Source organism: Mobula hypostoma, chromosome 22 (assembly GCF_963921235.1).
Source record: "Mobula hypostoma chromosome 22, sMobHyp1.1, whole genome shotgun sequence".
Classification (NCBI taxonomy): domain Eukaryota; kingdom Metazoa; phylum Chordata; class Chondrichthyes; order Myliobatiformes; family Myliobatidae; genus Mobula; species Mobula hypostoma.
The window spans coordinates 56,117,547-56,126,062 of record NC_086118.1 but is presented as its reverse complement, the minus strand read 5'-3'; positions in this window follow the sequence as shown (position 1 = coordinate 56,126,062).

The following is an 8,516-nucleotide window of genomic DNA, read 5'->3' as shown; positions in this document are numbered from 1 at the left end:
GAGTTCTTCCCCCAGTCTCTGAATCAGGTTTATTATGTGGACTCATTCCACCGAGATGCAACACAGAGCGTCATAGGAAGTCATTCCTGCCTGTGGCCATCAAACTTTACAACTCTTCCCTTGGAGGGTCAGACACCCTGAGCCAATAGGCTGGTCCTGGACTTATTTCCTGGCATAATTTACATATTACTATTTAATTATTTATGGTTTCATTACTATTTAATTATTTATGGTGCATCTGTGACGAAAACCAATTTCCCCCGGGATCAATAAAGTATGACTATGACTATTATCACTGATGGGAAATTTGTTGTCTTGTGACAATTGTACAGTCCAAAGGCATAAAATTACTATACATTACAAAATAAATGAAATATTGAGGTACTGTCCATGGACAGTTCAGATAGCTGATGCCTTAGGCCTGAGTCGACATAGTAGTAGTGGTCAGATAGCTGAAGGCCTGATAGTTGAGGGGTAGTAACTGTTCCTGAACCTGGTGGTGTGAGTCCTGAGGCTCTTGTACCTTCTACCTGATGGCAGCAGTGAGAAAAGAGCATGGCCTGGGTGGTGAGGGTCTTTGATGATGGACGCTGCTTTTCTACGGCAAAGTTTCATGTAGATGTGCTCAATGGTTGGGAGGGTTTTACCAGGCTGAACCAACTACCTTTTGTAGGATTTTCTGCTCAAAGGCATTGGTGTTCCCGTACCAGACTATAATGCAGCCAGTCAGCACACTTTCCACCACACATCTTTCGAAGTTTGCCAAGGATTTTCGATGACATGCCGAACATCCGCAGACTCTTGAGGAAGTACAGCCACTGTTATACTTCTTCCGCAATAATATTTATATGATGGGCCCAGGAGAGGTCCTCTAAGACAGTGACACCCAGGAATTTAAAGTTCCAGACCCTCTCCGCCTCTGATCCTACGATGATTACTGGCTCATGGACCTCTGGTTTCCCTCTCCTGAAGTCCACAATCAGTTCCTTGGTCTTGTTGACATTGAGTGACAGGTTGTTGTTATTACACCCCTCAGCCAAGTGTTCAATCTCCCTCCTGTTTGCTGATTCGTCACCCCCTTTGATACAGCCCACAACAGTGGTGTCATCTGCAAAGTTGTATAAGGTGTTGGAGCTGTACTTAGCCACACGGTCATAGATGTAAAGTGAGTATAGCAGAGGGCTAAACACACATCCCTGACATCCCTGTGGTGCTCCTGTGCTGATGGAGATTGGGTCTAAGTATACATCCCTGTGGTGCTCCTGTGCTGATGGAGATTGGGTCTAAGTATACATCCCTGTGGTGCTCCTGTGCTGATGGAGATTGGGTCTAAGTATACATCCCTGTGGTGCTCCTGTGCTGATGGAGATTGGGTCTAAGTATACATCCCTGTGGTGCTCCTGTGCTGATGGAGATTGGGACTAAGCACACATCCCTGACATCCCTGTGGTGCTCCTGTGCTGATGGAGATTGGGTCTAAGTATACATCCCTGTGGTGCTCCTGTGCTGATGGAGATTGGGTCTAAGTATACATCCCTGTGGTGCTCCCGTGCTGATGGAGATTGGGTCTAAGTATACATCCCTGTGGTGCTCCTGTGCTGATGGAGATTGGGTCTAAGTATACATCCCTGTGGTGCTCCTGTGCTGATGGAGATTGGGACTAAGCACACATCCCTGACATCCCTGTGGTGCTCCTGTGCTGATGGAGATTGGGTCTAAGTATACATCCCTGTGGTGCTCCTGTGCTGATGGAGATTGGGTCTAAGTATACATCCCTGTGGTGCTCCTGTGCTGATGGAGATTGGGTCTAAGTATACATCCCTGTGGTGCTCCTGTGCTGATGGAGATTGGGTCTAAGTATACATCCCTGTGGTGCTCCTGTGCTGATGGAGATTGGGTCTAAGTATACATCCCTGTGGTGCTCCTGTGCTGATGGAGATTGGGACTAAGCACACATCCCTGACATCCCTGTGGTGCTCCTGTGCTGATGGAGATTGGGTCTAAGTATACATCCCTGTGGTGCTCCTGTGCTGATGGAGATTGGGTCTAAGTATACATCCCTGTGGTGCTCCTGTGCTGATGGAGATTGGGTCTAAGTATACATCCCTGTGGTGCTCCTGTGCTGATGGAGATTGGGGCTAAGTATACATCCCTGTGGTGCTCCTGTGCTGATGGAGATTGGGTCTAAGTATACATCCCTGTGGTGCTCCTGTGCTGATGGAGATTGGGACTAAGCACACATCCCTGACATCCCTGTGGTGCTCCTGTGCTGATGGAGATTGGGTCTAAGTATACATCCCTGTGGTGCTCCTGTGCTGATGGAGATTGGGGCTAAGTATACATCCCTGTGGTGCTCCTGTGCTGATGGAGATTGGGACTAAGCACACATCCCTGTGGTGCTCCTGTGCTGATGGAGATTGGGTCTAAGTATACATCCCTGTGGTGCTCCTGTGCTGATGGAGATTGGGTCTAAGTATACATCCCTGTGGTGCTCCTGTGCTGATGGAGATTGGGTCTAAGTATACATCCCTGTGGTGCTCCTGTGCTGATGGAGATTGGGTCTAAGTATACATCCCTGTGGTGCTCCTGTGCTGATGGAGATTGGGTCTAAGTATACATCCCTGTGGTGCTCCTGTGCTGATGGAGATTGGGTCTAAGTATACATCCCTGTGGTGCTCCTGTGCTGATGGAGATTGGGTCTAAGTATACATCCCTGTGGTGCTCCTGTGCTGATGGAGATTGGGACTAAGCACACATCCCTGACATCCCTGTGGTGCTCCTGTGCTGATGGAGATTGGGTCTAAGTATACATCCCTGTGGTGCTCCTGTGCTGATGGAGATTGGGTCTAAGTATACATCCCTGTGGTGCTCCTGTGCTGATGGAGATTGGGTCTAAGTATACATCCCTGTGGTGCTCCTGTGCTGATGGAGATTGGGTCTAAGTATACATCCCTGTGGTGCTCCTGTGCTGATGGAGATTGGGACTAAGCACACATCCCTGACATCCCTGTGGTGCTCCTGTGCTGATGGAGATTGGGTCTAAGTATACATCCCTGTGGTGCTCCTGTGCTGATGGAGATTGGGGCTAAGTATACATCCCTGTGGTGCTCCTGTGCTGATGGAGATTGGGACTAAGCACACATCCCTGTGGTGCTCCTGTGCTGATGGAGATTGGGTCTAAGTATACATCCCTGTGGTGCTCCTGTGCTGATGGAGATTGGGTCTAAGTATACATCCCTGTGGTGCTCCTGTGCTGATGGAGATTGGGTCTAAGTATACATCCCTGTGGTGCTCCTGTGCTGATGGAGATTGGGACTAAGCACACATCCCTGACATCCCTGTGGTGCTCCTGTGCTGATGGAGATTGGGTCTAAGTATACATCCCTGTGGTGCTCCTGTGCTGATGGAGATTGGGGCTAAGTATACATCCCTGTGGTGCTCCTGTGCTGATGGAGATTGGGACTAAGCACACATCCCTGTGGTGCTCCTGTGCTGATGGAGATTGGGTCTAAGTATACATCCCTGTGGTGCTCCTGTGCTGATGGAGATTGGGTCTAAGCACACATCCCTGTGGTGCTCCTGTGCTGATGGAGATTGGGTCTAAGTATACATCCCTGTGGTGCTCCTGTGCTGATGGAGATTGGGTCTAAGTATACATCCCTGTGGTGCTCCTGTGCTGATGGAGATTGGGTCTAAGTATACATCCCTGTGGTGCTCCTGTGCTGATGGAGATTGGGTCTAAGTATACATCCCTGTGGTGCTCCTGTGCTGATGGAGATTGGGACTAAGCACACATCCCTGTGGTGCTCCTGTGCTGATGGAGATTGGGTCTAAGTATACATCCCTGTGGTGCTCCTGTGCTGATGGAGATTGGGTCTAAGCACACATCCCTGTGGTGCTCCTGTGCTGATGGAGATTGGGTCTAAGTATACATCCCTGTGGTGCTCCTGTGCTGATGGAGATTGGGTCTAAGTATACATCCCTGTGGTGCTCCTGTGCTGATGGAGATTGGGTCTAAGTATACATCCCTGTGGTGCTCCTGTGCTGATGGAGATTGGGTCTAAGTATACATCCCTGTGGTGCTCCTGTGCTGATGGAGATTGGGACTAAGCACACATCCCTGTGGTGCTCCTGTGCTGATGGAGATTGGGTCTAAGTATACATCCCTGTGGTGCTCCTGTGCTGATGGAGATTGGGTCTAAGCACACATCCCTGTGGTGCTCCTGTGCTGATGGAGATTGGGTCTAAGTATACATCCCTGTGGTGCTCCTGTGCTGATGGAGATTGGGTCTAAGTATACATCCCTGTGGTGCTCCTGTGCTGATGGAGATTGTGACTAAGCACACATCCCTGTGGTGCTCCTGTGCTGATGGAGATTGGGTCTAAGTATACATCCCTGTGGTGCTCCTGTGCTGATGGAGATTGTGACTAAGCACACATCCCTGTGGTGCTCCTGTGCTGATGGAGATTGGGTCTAAGTATACATCCCTGTGGTGCTCCTGTGCTGATGGAGATTGGGTCTAAGTATACATCCCTGTGGTGCTCCTGTGCTGATGGAGATTGGGTCTAAGTATACATCCCTGTGGTGCTCCTGTGCTGATGGAGATTGGGGCTAAGCTCACATCCCTGTGGTGCTCCTGTGCTGATGGAGATTGGGACTAAGTATACATCCCTGTGGTGGTCCTGTGCTGATGGAGATTGGGTCTAAGTATACATCCCTGTGGTGGTCCTGTGCTGATGGAGATTGGGTCTAAGTATACATCCCTGTGGTGCTCCTGTGCTGATGGAGATTGGGACTAAGTATACATCCCTGTGGTGGTCCTGTGCTGATGGAGATTGGGTCTAAGTATACATCCCTGTGGTGCTCCTGTGCTGATGGAGATTGGGACTAAGCACACATCCCTGTGGTGCTCCTGTGCTGATGGAGATTGTGACTAAGTATACATCCCTGTGGTGCTCCTGTGCTGATGGAGATTGGGTCTAAGTATACATCCCTGTGGTGCTCCTGTGCTGATGGAGATTGGGTCTAAGTATACATCCCTGTGGTGCTCCTGTGCTGATGGAGATTGGGACTAAGTATACATCCCTGTGGTGGTCCTGTGCTGATGGAGATTGGGTCTAAGTATACATCCCTGTGGTGGTCCTGTGCTGATGGAGATTGGGTCTAAGTATACATCCCTGTGGTGCTCCTGTGCTGATGGAGATTGGGACTAAGCACACATCCCTGTGGTGCTCCTGTGCTGATGGAGATTGTGACTAAGTATACATCCCTGTGGTGCTCCTGTGCTGATGGAGATTGGGTCTAAGTATACATCCCTGTGGTGCTCCTGTGCTGATGGAGATTGGGTCTAAGTATACATCCCTGTGGTGCTCCTGTGCTGATGGAGATTGGGTCTAAGTATACATCCCTGTGGTGCTCCTGTGCTGATGGAGATTGGGACTAAGCACACATCCCTGTGGTGCTCCTGTGCTGATGGAGATTGGGTCTAAGTATACATCCCTGTGGTGCTCCTGTGCTGATGGAGATTGGGTCTAAGCACACATCCCTGTGGTGCTCCTGTGCTGATGGAGATTGTGACTAAGTATACATCCCTGTGGTGCTCCTGTGCTGATGGAGATTGGGTCTAAGTATACATCCCTGTGGTGCTCCTGTGCTGATGGAGATTGGGTCTAAGTATACATCCCTGTGGTGCTCCTGTGCTGATGGAGATTGGGTCTAAGTATACATCCCTGTGGTGCTCCTGTGCTGATGGAGATTGGGACTAAGCACACATCCCTGTGGTGCTCCTGTGCTGATGGAGATTGGGTCTAAGTATACATCCCTGTGGTGCTCCTGTGCTGATGGAGATTGGGTCTAAGCACACATCCCTGTGGTGCTCCTGTGCTGATGGAGATTGGGTCTAAGTATACATCCCTGTGGTGCTCCTGTGCTGATGGAGATTGGGTCTAAGTATACATCCCTGTGGTGCTCCTGTGCTGATGGAGATTGGGTCTAAGTATACATCCCTGTGGTGCTCCTGTGCTGATGGAGATTGGGTCTAAGTAGACATCCCGGTGGTGCTCCTGTGCTGATGGAGATTGGGACTAAGCACACATCCCTGTGGTGCTCCTGTGCTGATGGAGATTGGGTCTAAGTATACATCCCTGTGGTGCTCCTGTGCTGATGGAGATTGGGTCTAAGCACACATCCCTGTGGTGCTCCTGTGCTGATGGAGATTGGGTCTAAGTATACATCCCTGTGGTGCTCCTGTGCTGATGGAGATTGGGTCTAAGTATACATCCCTGTGGTGCTCCTGTGCTGATGGAGATTGGGACTAAGCTCACATCCCTGTGGTGCTCCTGTGCTGATGGAGATTGGGTCTAAGTATACATCCCTGTGGTGCTCCTGTGCTGATGGAGATTGGGTCTAAGTATACATCCCTGTGGTGCTCCTGTGCTGATGGAGATTGGGACTAAGCTCACATCCCTGTGGTGCTCCTGTGCTGATGGAGATTGGGTCTAAGTATACATCCCTGTGGTGCTCCTGTGCTGATGGAGATTGGGTCTAAGTATACATCCCTGTGGTGCTCCTGTGCTGATGGAGATTGGGACTAAGCACACATCCCTGTGGTGCTCCTGTGCTGATGGAGATTGGGTCTAAGTATACATCCCTGTGGTGCTCCTGTGCTGATGGAGATTGGGTCTAAGTATACATCCCTGTGGTGCTCCTGTGCTGATGGAGATTGTGGAGGAGATGTTTTTGCCAATCCGAATTGACTGGGGTCTACAAGTGAGGAAATCTGGGATCCAATTGCACAATGGGGTATTGAGGCCCAGGTCTTGGAGTTTACTGATTAGTTTTGAGGGGATGATGGTATTAAATGCCAAGCTGTAATCGATAAAGAGCATCCTAGCTGTCCAGATGTTCCAAGGTTGTGTGAAGAGTCAATGGGATGGCATCTACTGTGGACCTGTTGCTCCGGTAGGCAAATTGGGGCGGATCTAAGTCGCCATTCAGACAGGAGCTGATATGTTTCAACACCAGCCTCTCAAACACTTCATCACTGTGGACGTAAGTGCCACTGGTGACAGGTTTTGAGGCAGCTCACCATGTTCTTCTTGGGCACCGGTATGACTGAAGCCTGTTTGAAGCCGGTGGGTACCACACACTGCCAGAGCGAGAGGTAGAAGAAATCTGTGAATACACCAGCCAGTTGGTCAGCACAGGTCTGCAGTCCTCGGCCAGGTCCTCCGTCCGGACCAAATGCTTTCCTTGGACTCACTCTCTTGAAGGCAGACTGCCGCACATCATTTTCAGATACTGAGAATGAAGGATCATTTGGAGACATGGGGAGTGTGTTCCTCCCCATTCTGGTGCTCAAAGTGAGCGGAGACGGCATTGAGCTCATCTGGAAATGAAGCTCTGCTGTTCCCTCTGTTGCTAGATTTAACTTGTAGGAGGTTATGGCTTTCAAACCCCGCCACAGCTGTCGAGCGTCCCTCGCTGATGCCAGCCTGGTCCGCGATCTCCACTTCGCCCATGGAAACTACACCTGCAACTCTTGTAGAATCCTTCATCTCCAGACGTAAACGCCTCTGATCTGGCTCTCAGCAGTTTCTGGATTTCATTGTTTATTCAGGGTTCTGATTCAGGAAACCATAAATGATTTTGTAGAGACACACTTGTCCACAGCTGTTTTAATGAAGTCTGTAATGGCCCTGGCGTACACATTCAGGTCCTCAGGTGAGTTTGTGAACACGGCCCAGTCCACTGACTCGAGGCAATCCTGTAACCGTTCCTCTGCCTCCCGTGACTACCTCTCAGTTGTCTTAATCTCTGGAGCCTTGCTCTTTAGGGTCTATCTGTATGCAGGAAGTGGGAGAACAAAAGGGGATAGCTACACTCACTCAATAATTTCACGAGAATGGTTCCAGAAATGAAAGGGTTACTGTATGAGGAACATCTGGCAGCTCTTGGGCTGTATTCCCTGGAGTTCAGGAGAATGGGGGGATCTCATAGAAACATTCCAAATGTTAAAAGGCCTGCACAGATTAGATATGGCAAAATTATTTCCCAAGGTAGGGGATTCCAGGACAAGAGGGCACGACTTCAGGAATGAAAGACGTCCATTTACAACTGAGGTGCGGAGAAATTACTTTAGTCAGAGGGTGGTAAATCTGTGGAATTTGTTGCCATGAGTGGCTGTGGAGGCCAAGTCATTGGGTGTATTTAAGGCAGAGATAGATAGATTCTTGATTAGCCAGGCAATCAAAGGGTCTGAGGAGAAGGTAGGGGAGTGGGGATGACTGGAAGAATTAGATCAGCTGCTGATTGAATGGCGGAGCAGACTCGATGGGCTGAATGGCCTACTTCTGCTCCGGTATGGTCTTATGGTCTTAAGATTGTGCACTTCATTCTGGAACTGCAGTGCATTTTCTGTTTTTGTTTTATGTTGTCCTATTGCGCCCCCCACCCCCCAGTGCACTGTGTAATGATCTGATCTGTATGTAGTGAATGCAAGAGACGTTTTTCATTG